At 46.0% G+C, this 12107-nt stretch overlaps 17 non-coding genes and 1 pseudogene across 17 annotated transcripts; all 18 read left to right on the top strand.

Moving 5' to 3' along the window:
- Positions 1-2341: 2341 nt before the first annotated feature.
- Positions 2342-2460, top strand: LOC115537900 (5S ribosomal RNA). Its single transcript, XR_003974981.1, has one exon. It is a non-coding gene; the product is annotated as a 5S ribosomal RNA (ribosomal RNA).
- A 421-nt stretch (positions 2461-2881) lies between these two features.
- LOC115537880 (5S ribosomal RNA) lies at positions 2882-3000 on the top strand. Its single transcript, XR_003974962.1, has one exon. It is a non-coding gene; the product is annotated as a 5S ribosomal RNA (ribosomal RNA).
- Positions 3001-3423: 423 nt separating this feature from the next.
- LOC115537836 (5S ribosomal RNA) lies at positions 3424-3543 on the top strand. The gene has a single exon (XR_003974929.1). It is a non-coding gene; the product is annotated as a 5S ribosomal RNA (ribosomal RNA).
- Positions 3544-3965: 422 nt separating this feature from the next.
- LOC115537879 (5S ribosomal RNA) lies at positions 3966-4084 on the top strand. Its single transcript, XR_003974961.1, has one exon. It is a non-coding gene; the product is annotated as a 5S ribosomal RNA (ribosomal RNA).
- Positions 4085-4506: 422 nt separating this feature from the next.
- On the top strand, positions 4507-4626 carry LOC115537807 (5S ribosomal RNA). The gene has a single exon (XR_003974900.1). It is a non-coding gene; the product is annotated as a 5S ribosomal RNA (ribosomal RNA).
- A 422-nt stretch (positions 4627-5048) lies between these two features.
- LOC115537830 (5S ribosomal RNA) lies at positions 5049-5167 on the top strand. The gene has a single exon (XR_003974923.1). It is a non-coding gene; the product is annotated as a 5S ribosomal RNA (ribosomal RNA).
- A 421-nt stretch (positions 5168-5588) lies between these two features.
- LOC115537889 (5S ribosomal RNA) lies at positions 5589-5707 on the top strand. The gene has a single exon (XR_003974970.1). It is a non-coding gene; the product is annotated as a 5S ribosomal RNA (ribosomal RNA).
- Positions 5708-6128: 421 nt separating this feature from the next.
- On the top strand, positions 6129-6248 carry LOC115537815 (5S ribosomal RNA). The gene has a single exon (XR_003974907.1). It is a non-coding gene; the product is annotated as a 5S ribosomal RNA (ribosomal RNA).
- Positions 6249-6670: 422 nt separating this feature from the next.
- LOC115537874 (5S ribosomal RNA) lies at positions 6671-6789 on the top strand. Its single transcript, XR_003974956.1, has one exon. It is a non-coding gene; the product is annotated as a 5S ribosomal RNA (ribosomal RNA).
- A 421-nt stretch (positions 6790-7210) lies between these two features.
- LOC115537798 (5S ribosomal RNA) lies at positions 7211-7329 on the top strand. Its single transcript, XR_003974891.1, has one exon. It is a non-coding gene; the product is annotated as a 5S ribosomal RNA (ribosomal RNA).
- A 421-nt stretch (positions 7330-7750) lies between these two features.
- On the top strand, positions 7751-7869 carry LOC115537804 (5S ribosomal RNA). Its single transcript, XR_003974896.1, has one exon. It is a non-coding gene; the product is annotated as a 5S ribosomal RNA (ribosomal RNA).
- A 413-nt stretch (positions 7870-8282) lies between these two features.
- Positions 8283-8401, top strand: LOC115537849 (uncharacterized; annotated as a pseudogene).
- A 422-nt stretch (positions 8402-8823) lies between these two features.
- LOC115537877 (5S ribosomal RNA) lies at positions 8824-8942 on the top strand. Its single transcript, XR_003974959.1, has one exon. It is a non-coding gene; the product is annotated as a 5S ribosomal RNA (ribosomal RNA).
- A 422-nt stretch (positions 8943-9364) lies between these two features.
- On the top strand, positions 9365-9483 carry LOC115537866 (5S ribosomal RNA). The gene has a single exon (XR_003974948.1). It is a non-coding gene; the product is annotated as a 5S ribosomal RNA (ribosomal RNA).
- A 421-nt stretch (positions 9484-9904) lies between these two features.
- LOC115537878 (5S ribosomal RNA) lies at positions 9905-10023 on the top strand. The gene has a single exon (XR_003974960.1). It is a non-coding gene; the product is annotated as a 5S ribosomal RNA (ribosomal RNA).
- A 420-nt stretch (positions 10024-10443) lies between these two features.
- Positions 10444-10563, top strand: LOC115537816 (5S ribosomal RNA). The gene has a single exon (XR_003974908.1). It is a non-coding gene; the product is annotated as a 5S ribosomal RNA (ribosomal RNA).
- Positions 10564-10976: 413 nt separating this feature from the next.
- On the top strand, positions 10977-11096 carry LOC115537820 (5S ribosomal RNA). The gene has a single exon (XR_003974913.1). It is a non-coding gene; the product is annotated as a 5S ribosomal RNA (ribosomal RNA).
- Positions 11097-11519: 423 nt separating this feature from the next.
- On the top strand, positions 11520-11639 carry LOC115537834 (5S ribosomal RNA). The gene has a single exon (XR_003974927.1). It is a non-coding gene; the product is annotated as a 5S ribosomal RNA (ribosomal RNA).
- The last annotated feature ends 468 nt before the right edge of the window (positions 11640-12107 follow it).

The raw sequence follows: 12107 nt of genomic DNA, 5'->3' as shown, positions 1-12107 counted from the left end.
CATAGAGAGAGAGGGAGTAGGTTTAAGGGTGCAGGATAGGTATATTAAAGTGTTGGGCATATATTTAGGTGTTGAAACTAAAGAGGCAACTGAGACAACATGGACAGGAGTTATCAACAAAATAAAAACTGTATGTGGGAGGTGGAAGGCAAGGAAGCTCAGGTTAAAGGGAAAGGTTACAGTGGTTAATAGTTTGCTACTATCAGGCTATGTGTATGTGTTGTCTGTATTAGAAATGCCAATATGGGTTAAGAACGACCTTAACAAAATTGTGTGTGATTTTATATGGGAGGGGAAAGGAGTTAAGATTGCACATGGGACACTGGTGGGAAAAAGGTGTGAAGGAGGGCTGAATTTATTAGATATAGAAACAAAAAAGACAGCATTAAGGATTAAAACGGTGAAGAAATATATTGTGGGAGGATATAAATATGGGTGGAAGGATTTTATGGAGAAATATATGAATGATGTGGGTGGCATAGGACAGTATGTGTGGTACATGGGCCTAAAACAGTCAATGACGATAACCATACCAGAATTTTATAGGGAGGTCTTTGAAGCCTGGAGGAAATTCTTACCTAAGATGCAATATGAATGTGAGAGGATACTACCGTTGGTAAAACTGCCCCTGTTTTTAAACGAAAAAATTAAACACAATGGCAAAACATTATATGAGCCAAAATTCATAGAAGGAGGGATTAGACAAATAAAGGACATCATTTATGAGGTCATCCCAGGATTCTTAAGAAATAATTGCATATATGATCAGGTATGTGACCTGGAGGGGATGGATAATAGAGAGAAAATAAATAAAATATATGAAAAGATTAAAACCAGTATACCCTTAGAGTGGGCCAGGATCATACAAAGTGAATGTGTGGTGAAGGGAGAGACAAGTATGCCTGAGCTATATGTGATGGAGAATGGGAAAAAGATTAAAATGGGAGAAATGAGTGTGAAGAAAGTATACAGATGGTTGATAGTGGATGTGATGAAGGAGCCGGCAGCTGAGAAAGTGTGGAGCAGAGTGTTTGTGGGTTTGAATGTAAAGAAAATATGGTCAAATATGGGGATAAGGTATAATAGTATAGAGTGTGAGAACAACGATTTCTTGATCAGACACAATAGGATTTATACAAACGTGGTGCTAAATAAGATTAATAATGATGTAAATGTGATGTGTGATGTTTGCAAAAGTGGTCATGAGAGCTTTTTACATTATTTTTTGGACTGTGGGGAGTTAGTTGATTTCTTTGAGTTTTTGAAAGAACTGTTGAAAGATAACTGGGCTGCTGAGTTGGACTTGGAGGGAGGGTGGAGGACATTGTTTTTGTTTGGCACGTTTGAAAAAAGAATAGACGTTAATTTTTGTTTAATGAATTTTGTTTTGAGTCATGCCAGACTCGCGGTCGTCTGCAGGAGGAACTACGCACACTTTGAGGGGCGGAAAGTGAAAATAAAAATGTTGTTTAAATCAATAATGAAAAGAGATGTGAACTTAATGTATAAGTATGGAGGGGAGAAGGCGGAACATTTCTTTTTGAGTGGGAGTAAATTAGTCTTTGAAGGGGAGGGAGGGGAGATTTTGTTTAACTGGTGAAAAGACTGGGGCATGCAGATTGATCTGTATTTTCTGATTTGGCGCAACATTTGTGCTGTCTTCATTAGGATTAATTGATGTGGGAAGGATAAGGGAAGGGGATTAAGTTGGGTGTGTAAAAGTTTTTTTTCTCAGAGATGATGTATGTAAATAATACTCTGTTATCGGTTGCTGTAAATGTGTGAACTGGAAAATAATAAAAAAAGATAAAAAAAAAAAAAAGGCACGCCCGATCTCGTCTGATCTCGGAAGCTAAGCAGGGTCGGGCCTGGTTAGTACTTGGATGGGTGACCGCCTGGGAATACCAGGTGCTGTAAGCATTATACTATTTCAACTCGAGCTCATTGGATGCAATGGCCTACCGTGCGCTGATCTTTAGCGCCCACTGTTTTGGAGAATTTAAGCAACATACAGACTCTGACGACGTCTCCTCAAACTCTATTTGTGAAACATGTGGACAGTGTAGTGACGTAGCAGAGAGCTGCAATGACGGCGGTCCACCTTAGTCCATCCCAGGTTTTGCAACGCTACGTTTCTTCAAAAGATCACGCAAACGATGACGCCCAAGCAGTGTAATGCATTGCGTTCAAATATGCTGCTCTGAGTCTGGAATAACGTATTCATTCATTCATTATGGATCTAATCATTGTTTCTGTACAAGTCCCGTCTCTGGCCACGGCAGCGCTCTCACTCCTTACGTCCTCCCCCTGTATAAAAGCTAATATGGTCAAGTCTATAATTGCTTACGGCCATACCACCTTAGGCACGCCCGATCTCGTCTGATCTCGGAAGCTAAGCAGGGTCGGGCCTGGTTAGTACTTGGATGGGTGACCGCCTGGGAATACCAGGTGCTGTAAGCATTATACTATTTCAACTCGAGCTCATTGGATGCAATGGCCTACCGTGCGCTGATCTTTAGCGCCCACTGTTTTGGAGAATTTAAGCAACATACAGACTCTGACGACGTCTCCTCAAACTCTATTTGTGAAACATGTGGACAGTGTAGTGACGTAGTAGAGAGCTGCAATGACGGCGGTCCACCTTAGTCCATCCCAGGTTTTGCAACGCTACGTTTCTTCAAAAGATCACGCAAACGATGACGCCCAAGCAGTGTAATGCATTGCGTTCAAATATGTTGCTCTGAGTCTGGAATAACGTATTCATTCATTCATTATGGATCTAATCATTGTTTCTGTACAAGTCCCGTCTCTGGCCACGGCAGCGCTCTCACTCCTTACGTCCTCCCCCTGTATAAAAGCTTACATGGTCAAGTCTATAAATGCTTACGGCCATACCACCATAGGCACGCCCGATCTCGTCTGATCTCGGAAGCTAAGCAGGGTCGGGCCTGGTTAGTACTTGGATGGGTGACCGCCTGGGAATACCAGGTGCTGTAAGCAATTATACTTTTTCAACTCGAGCTCATTGGATGCAATGGCCTACCGTGCGCTGATCTTTAGCGCCCACTGTTTTGGAGAATTTAAGCAACATACAGACTCTGACGACGTCTCCTCAAACTCTATTTGTGAAACATGTGGACAGTGTAGTGACGTAGCAGAGAGCTGCAATGACGGCGGTCCACCTTAGTCCATCCCAGGTTTTGCAACGCTACGTTTCTTCAAAAGATCACGCAAACGATGACGCCCAAAGCAGTGTAATGCATTGCGTTCAAATATGTTACTCTGAGTCTGGAATAACGTATTCATTCATTCATTATGGATCTAATCATTGTTTCTGTACAAGTCCCGTCTCTGGCCACGGCAGCGCTCTCACTCCTTACGTCCTCCCCCTGTATAAAAGCTAATATGGTCAAGTCTATAATTGCTTACGGCCATACCACCTTAGGCACGCCAGATCTCGTCTGATCTCGGAAGCTAAGCAGGGTCGGGGCCTGGTTAGTACTTGGATGGGTGACCGCCTGGGAATACCAGGTGCTGTAAGCATTATACTATTTTCAACTCGAGCTCATTGGATGCAATGGCCTACCGTGCGCTGATCTTTAGCGCCCACTGTTTTGGAGAATTTAAGCAACATACAGACTCTGACGACGTCTCCTCAAACTCTATTTGTGAAACATGTGGACAGTGTAGTGACGTAGCAGAGAGCTGCAATGACGGCGGTCCACCTTAGTCCATCCCAGGTTTTGCAACGCTACGTTTCTTCAAAAGATCACGCAAACGATGACGCCCAAGCAGTGTAATGCATTGCGTTCAAATATGTTGCTCTGAGTCTGGAATAACGTATTCATTCATTCATTATGGATCTAATCATTGTTTCTGTACAAGTCCCGTCTCTGGCCACGGCAGCGCTCTCACTCCTTACGTCCTCCCCCTGTATAAAAGCTTACATGGTCAAGTCTATAATTGCTTACGGCCATACCACCATAGGCACGCCCGATCTCGTCTGATCTCGGAAGCTAAGCAGGGTCGGGCCTGGTTAGTACTTGGATGGGTGACCGCCTGGGAATACCAGGTGCTGTAAGCATTATACTTTTTCAACTCGAGCTCATTGGATGCAATGGCCTACCGTGCGCTGATCTTTAGCGCCCACTGTTTTGGAGAATTTAAGCAACATACAGACTCTGACGACGTCTCCTCAAACTCTATTTGTGAAACATGTGGACAGTGTAGTGACGTAGTCAGAGAGCTGCAATGACGGCGGTCCACCTTAGTCCATCCCAGGTTTTGCAACGCTACGTTTCTTCAAAAGATCACGCAAACGATGACGCCCAAGCAGTGTAATGCATTGCGTTCAAATATGTTGCTCTGAGTCTGGAATAACGTATTCATTCATTCATTATGGATCTAATCATTGTTTCTGTACAAGTCCCGTCTCTGGCCACGGCAGCGCTCTCACTCCTTACGTCCTCCCCCTGTATAAAAGCTAATATGGTCAAGTCTATAAATGCTTACGGCCATACCACCTTAGGCACGCCCGATCTCGTCTGATCTCGGAAGCTAAGCAGGGTCGGGGCCTGGTTAGTACTTGGATGGGTGACCGCCTGGGAATACCAGGTGCTGTAAGCATTATACTATTTTCAACTCGAGCTCATTGGATGCAATGGCCTACCGTGCGCTGATCTTTAGCGCCCACTGTTTTGGAGAATTTAAGCAACATACAGACTCTGACGACGTCTCCTCAAACTCTATTTGTGAAACATGTGGACAGTGTAGTGACGTAGCAGAGAGCTGCAATGACGGCGGTCCACCTTAGTCCATCCCAGGTTTTGCAACGCTACGTTTCTTCAAAAGATCACGCAAACGATGACGCCCAAGCAGTGTAATGCATTGCGTTCAAATATGTAACTCTGAGTCTGGAATAACGTATTCATTCATTCATTATGGATCTAATCATTGTTTCTGTACAAGTCCCGTCTCTGGCCACGGCAGCGCTCTCACTCCTTACGTCCTCCCCCTGTATAAAAGCTTACATGGTCAAGTCTATAAATGCTTACGGCCATACCACCATAGGCACGCCCGATCTAGTCTGATCTCGGAAGCTAAGCAGGGTCGGGCCTGGTTAGTACTTGGATGGGTGACCGCCTGGGAATACCAGGTGCTGTAAGCATTATACTATTTCAACTCGAGCTCATTGGATGCAATGGCCTACCGTGCGCTGATCTTTAGCGCCCACTGTTTTGGAGAATTTAAGCAACATACAGACTCTGACGACGTCTCCTCAAGCTCTATTTGTGAAACATGTGGACAGTGTAGTGACGTAGCAGAGAGCTGCAATGACGGCGGTCCACCTTAGTCCATCCCAGGTTTTGCAACGCTACGTTTCTTCTAAAGATCACGCAAACGATGACGCCAAAGCAGTGTAATGCATTGCGTTCAAATATGTAACTCTGAGTCTGGAATAACGTATTCATTCATTCATTATGGATCTAATCATTGTTTCTGTACAAGTCCCGTCTCTGGCCACGGCAGCGCTCTCACTCCTTACGTCCTCCCCCTGTATAAAAGCTAATATGGTCAAGTCTATAATTGCTTACGGCCATACCACCTTAGGCACGCCCGATCTCGTCTGATCTCGGAAGCTAAGCAGGGTCGGGCCTGGTTAGTACTTGGATGGGTGACCGCCTGGGAATACCAGGTGCTGTAAGCATTATACTTTTTCAACTCGAGCTCATTGGATGCAATGGCCTACCGTGCGCTGATCTTTAGCGCCCACTGTTTTGGAGAATTTAAGCAACATATAGACTCTGACGACGTCTCCTCAAACTCTATTTGTGAAACATGTGGACAGTGTAGTGACGTAGCAGAGAGCTGCAATGACGGCGGTCCACCTTAGTCCATCCCAGGTTTTGCAACGCTACGTTTCTTCAAAAGATCACGCAAACGATGACGCCCAAGCAGTGTAATGCATTGCGTTCAAATATGTAACTCTGAGTCTGGAATAACGTATTCATTCATTCATTATGGATCTAATCATTGTTTCTGTACAAGTCCCGTCTCTGGCCACGGCAGCGCTCTCACTCCTTACGTCCTCCCCCTGTATAAAAGCTTACATGGTCAAGTCTATAAATGCTTACGGCCATACCACCTTAGGCACGCCCGATCTCGTCTGATCTCGGAAGCTAAGCAGGGTCGGGCCTGGTTAGTACTTGGATGGGTGACCGCCTGGGAATACCATGGTGCTGTAAGCATTATACTTTTTCAACTCGAGCTCATTGGATGCAATGGCCTACCGTGCGCTGATCTTTAGCGCCCACTGTTTTGGAGAATTTAAGCAACATACAGACTCTGACGACGTCTCCTCAAACTCTATTTGTGAAACATGTGGACAGTGTAGTGACGTAGCAGAGAGCTGCAATGACGGCGGTCCACCTTAGTCCATCCCAGGTTTTGCAACGCTACGTTTCTTCAAAGATCACGCAAACGATGACGCCCAAGCAGTGTAATGCATTGCGTTGCAAATATGTTAACTCTGAGTCTGGAATAACGTATTCATTCATTCATTATGGATCTAATCATTGTTTCTGTACAAGTCCCGTCTCTGGCCACGGCAGCGCTCTCACTCCTTACGTCCTCCCCCTGTATAAAAGCTAATATGGTCAAGTCTATAATTGTTTACGGCCATACCACCTTAGGCACGCCCGATCTCGTCTGATCTCGGAAGCTAAGCAGGGTCGGGCCTGGTTAGTACTTGGATGGGTGACCGCCTGGGAATACCAGGTGCTGTAAGCATTATACTATTTCAACTCGAGCTCATTGGATGCAATGGCCTACCGTGCGCTGATCTTTAGCGCCCACTGTTTTGGAGAATTTAAGCAACATATAGACTCTGACGACGTCTCCTCAAACTCTATTTGTGAAACATGTGGACAGTGTAGTGACGTAGCAGAGAGCTGCAATGACGGCGGTCCACCTTAGTCCATCCCAGGTTCTGCAACGCTACGTTTCTTCAAAAGATCACGCAAACGATGACGCCCAAGCAGTGTAATGCATTGCGTTCAAATATGTAACTCTGAGTCTGGAATAACGTATTCATTCATTCATTATGGATCTAATCATTGTTTCTGTACAAGTCCCGTCTCTGGCCACGAAAGCGCTCTCACTCCTTACGTCCTCCCCCTGTATAAAAGCTTATATGGTCAAGTCTATAAATGCTTACGGCCATACCACCATAGATACGCCCGATCTCGTCTGATCTCGGAAGCTAAGCAGGGTCGGGCCTGGTTAGTACTTGGATGGGTGACCGCCTGGGAATACCAGGTGCTGTAAGCATTATACTATTTCAACTCGAGCTCATTGGATGCAATGGCCTACCGTGCGCTGATCTTTAGCGCCCACTGTTTTGGAGAATTTAAGCAACATACAGACTCTGACGACGTCTCCTCAAACTCTATTTGTGAAACATGTGGACAGTGTAGTGACGTAGCAGAGAGCTGCAATGACGGCGGTCCACCTTAGTCCATCCCAGGTTTTGCAACGCTACGTTTCTTCAAAAGATCACGCAAACGATGACGCCCAAGCAGTGTAATGCATTGCGTTCAAATATGTAACTCTGAGTCTGGAATAACGTATTCATTCATTCATTATGGATCTAATCATTGTTTCTGTACAAGTCCCGTCTCTGGCCACGGCAGCGCTCTCACTCCTTACGTCCTCCCCCTGTATAAAAGCTTACATGGTCAAGTCTATAAATGCTTACGGCCATACTACCATAGGCACGCCCGATCTCGTCTGATCTCGGAAGCTAAGCAGGGTCGGGCCTGGTTAGTACTTGGATGGGTGACCGCCTGGGAATACCAGGTGCTGTAAGCATTATACTTTTTCAACTCGAGCTCATTGGATACAATGCGCTGATCTTTAGCGCCCACTGTTTTGGAGAATTTAAGCAACATACAGACTCTGACGACGTCTCCTCAAACTCTATTTGTGAAACATGTGGACCGTGTAGTGACGTAGCAGAGAGCTGCAATGACTGCGGTCCACCTTAGTCCATCCCAGGTTTTGCAACGCTACGTTTCTTCAAAAGATCACGCAAACGATGACGCCCAAGCAGTGTAATGCATTGCGTTCAAATATGTTGCTCTGTGTCTGGAATAACGTATTCATTCATTCATTATGGATCTAATCATTGTTTCTTGTACAAGTCCCGTCTCTGGCCACGGCAGCGCTCTCTACTCCTTACGTCCTCCCCCTGTATAAAAGCTAATATGGTCAAGTCTATAATTGCTACGGCCATACCACCTTAGGCACGCCCGATCTCGTCTGATCTCGGAAGCTAAGCAGGGTCGGGCCTGGTTAGTACTTGGATGGGTGACCCCCCTGGGAATACCAGGTGCTGTAAGCATTATACTTTTTCAACTCGAGCTCATTGGATGCAATGGCCCTACCGTGCGCTGATCTTTAGCGCCCACTGTTTTGGAGAATTTAAGCAACATACAGACTCTGACGACGTCTCCTCAAACTCTATTTGTGAAACATGTGGACAGTGTAGTGACGTAGCAGAGAGCTGCAATGACGGCGGTCCACCTTAGTCCATCCCAGGTTTTGCAACGCTACGTTTCTTCAAAAGATCACGCAAACGATGACGCCCAAGCAGTGTAATGCATTGCGTTCAAATATGTAACTCTGAGTCTGGAATAACGTATTCATTCATTCATTATGGATCTAATCATTGTTTCTGTACAAGTCCCGTCTCTGGCCACGGCAGCGCTCTCACTCCTTACGTCCTCCCCCTGTATAAAAGCTAATATGGTCAAGTCTATTAATGCTTACGGCCATACCACCTTAGGCACGCCCGATCTCGTCTGATCTCGGAAGCTAAGCAGGGTCGGGCCTGGTTAGTACTTGGATGGGTGACCGCCTGGGAATACCAGGTGCTGTAAGCATTATACTATTTCAACTCGAGCTCATTGGATGCAATGGCCTACCGTGCGCTGATCTTTAGCGCCCACTGTTTTGGAGAATTTAAGCAACATACAGACTCTGACGACGTCTCCTCAAACTCTATTTGTGAAACATGTGGACAGTGTAGTGACGTAGCAGAGTGCTGCAATGACGGCGGTCCACCTTAGTCCATCCCAGGTTTTGCAACGCTACGTTTCTTCTAAAAGATCACGCAAACGATGACGCCCAAAGCAGTGTAATGCATTGCGTTCAAATATGTACTCTGAGTCTGGAATAACGTATTCATTCATTCATTATGGATCTAATCATTGTTTCTGTACAAGTCCCGTCTCTGGCCACGGCAGCGCTCTCACTCCTTACGTCCTCCCCCTGTATAAAAGCTAATATGGTCAAGTCTATAATTGCTTACGGCCATACCACCTTAGGCACGCCCGATCTCGTCTGATCTCGGAAGCTAAGCAGGGTCGGGCCTGGTTAGTACTTGGATGGGTGACCGCCTGGGAATACCAGGTGCTGTAAGCATTATACTTTTTCAACTCGAGCTCATTGGATGCAATGGCCTACCGTGCGCTGATCTTTAGCGCCCACTGTTTTGGAGAATTTAAGCAACATACAGACTCTGACGACGTCTCCTCAAACTCTATTTGTGAAACATGTGGACAGTGTAGTGACGTAGCAGAGAGCTGCAATGACGGCGGTCCACCTTAGTCCATCCCAGGTTTTGCAACGCTACGTTTCTTCAAAAGATCACGCAAACGATGACGCCCAAGCAGTGTAATGCATTGCGTTCAAATATGTAACTCTGAGTCTGGAATAACGTATTCATTCATTCATTATGGATCTAATCATTGTTTCTGTACAAGTCCCGTCTCTGGCCACGGCAGCGCTCTCACTCCTTACGTCCTCCCCCTGTATAAAAGCTAATATGGTCAAGTCTATAAATGCTTACGGCCATACCACCATAGGCACGCCCGATCTCGTCTGATCTCGGAAGCTAAGCAGGGTCGGGCCTGGTTAGTACTTGGATGGGTGACCGCCTGGGAATACCAGGTGCTGTAAGCATTATACTTTTCAACTCGAGCTCATTGGATGCAATGGCCTACCGTGCGCTGATCTTTAGCGCCCACTGTTTTGGAGAATTTAAGCAACATACAGACTCTGACGACGTCTCCTCAAACTCTATTTGTGAAACATGTGGACCGTGTAGTGACGTAGCAGAGAGCTGCAATGACGGCGGTCCACCTTAGTCCATCCCAGGTTTTGCAACGCTACGTTTCTTCAAAAGATCACGCAAACGATGACGCCCAAGCAGTGTAATGCATTGCGTTCAAATATGTTGCTCTGTGTCTGGAATAACGTATTCATTCATTCATTATGGATCTAATCATTGTTTCTGTACAAGTCCCGTCTCTGGCCACGGCAGCGCTCTCACTCCTTACGTCCTCCCCCTGTATAAAAGCTTAATATGGTCAAGTCTATAATGCTTACGGCCATACCACCTTAGGCACGCCCGATCTCGTCTGATCTCGGAAGCTAAGCAGGGTCGGGCCTGGTTAGTACTTGGATGGGTGACCGTCCTGGGAATACCAGGTGCTGTAAGCATTATACTTTTTCAACTCGAGCTCATTGGATGCAATGCGCTGATCTTTAGCGCCCACTGTTTTGGAGAATTTAAGCAACATACAGACTCTGACGACGTCTCCTCAAACTCTATTTGTGAAACATGTGGACAGTGTAGTGACGTAGCAGAGAGCTGCAATGACGGCGGTCCACCTTAGTCCATCCCAGGTTTTGCAACGCTACGTTTCTTCAAAAGATCACGCAAACGATGACGCCCAAACCAATTTAATTCATTGCGTTCAAATATGTAACTCTGAGTCTGGAATAACGTATTCATTCATTCATTATGGATCTAATCATTGTTTCTGTACAAGTCCCGTCTCTGGCCACGGCAGCGCTCTCACTCCTTACGTCCTCCCCCCTGTATAAAAGCTAATATGGTCAAGTCTATAATTGCTTACGGCCATACCACCTTAGGCACGCCCGATCTCGTCTGATCTCGGAAGCTAAGCAGGGTCGGGCCTGGTTAGTACTTGGAATGGGTGACCGCCTGGGAATACCAGGTGCTGTAAGCATTATACTTTTTCAACTCGAGCTCATTGGATGGCAATGGCCTACCGTGCGCTGATCTTTAGCGCCCACTGTTTTGGAGAATTTAAGCAACATACAGACTCTGACGACGTCTCCTCAAACTCTATTTGTGAAAACATGTGGACAGTGTAGTGACGTAGCAGAGAGCTGCAATGACGGCGGTCCACCTTAGTCCATCCCAGGTTTTGCAACGCTACGTTTCTTCAAAAGATCACGCAAACGATGACGCCAAAGCAGTGTAATGCATTGCGTTCAAATATGTAACTCTGAGTCTGGAATAACGTATTCATTCATTCATTATGGATCTAATCATTGTTTCTGTACAAGTCCCGTCTCTGGCCACGGCAGCGCTCTCACTCCTTACGTCCTCCCCCTGTATAAAAGCTAATATGGTCAAGTCTATAAATGCTTACGGCCATACCACCATAGGCACGCCCGATCTCGTCTGATCTCGGAAGCTAAGCAGGGTCGGGCCCTGGTTAGTACTTGGATGGGTGACCGCCTGGGAATACCAGGTGCTGTAAGCATTATACTATTTTCAACTCGAGCTCATTGGATGCAATGGCCTACCGTGCGCTGATCTTTAGCGCCCACTGTTTTGGAGAATTTAAGCAACATACAGACTCTGACGACGTCTCCTCAAACTCTATTTGTGAAACATGTGGACAGTGTAGTGACGTAGCAGAGAGCTGCAATGACGGCGGTCCACCTTAGTCCATCCCAGGTTTCTGCAACGCTACGTTTCTTCAAAAGATCACGCAAACGATGACGCCAAGCAGTGTAATGCATTGCGTTTCAAATATGTAACTCTGAGTCTGGAATAACGTATTCATTCATTCATTATGGATCTAATCATTGTTTCTGTACAAGTCCCGTCTCTGGCCACGGCAGCGCTCTCACTCCTTACGTCCTCCCCCTGTATAAAAGCTATATGGTCAAGTCTATAAATGCTTACGGCCATACCACCATTAGGCTACGCCCGATCTCGTCTGATC

Source organism: Gadus morhua, chromosome 23 (assembly GCF_902167405.1).
Source record: "Gadus morhua chromosome 23, gadMor3.0, whole genome shotgun sequence".
In the NCBI taxonomy this organism is placed as follows: Eukaryota; Metazoa; Chordata; class Actinopteri; order Gadiformes; family Gadidae; genus Gadus; species Gadus morhua.
Note: the sequence above shows the minus strand (reverse complement) of the source record. Positions and strands in the feature narration are given on the sequence as shown.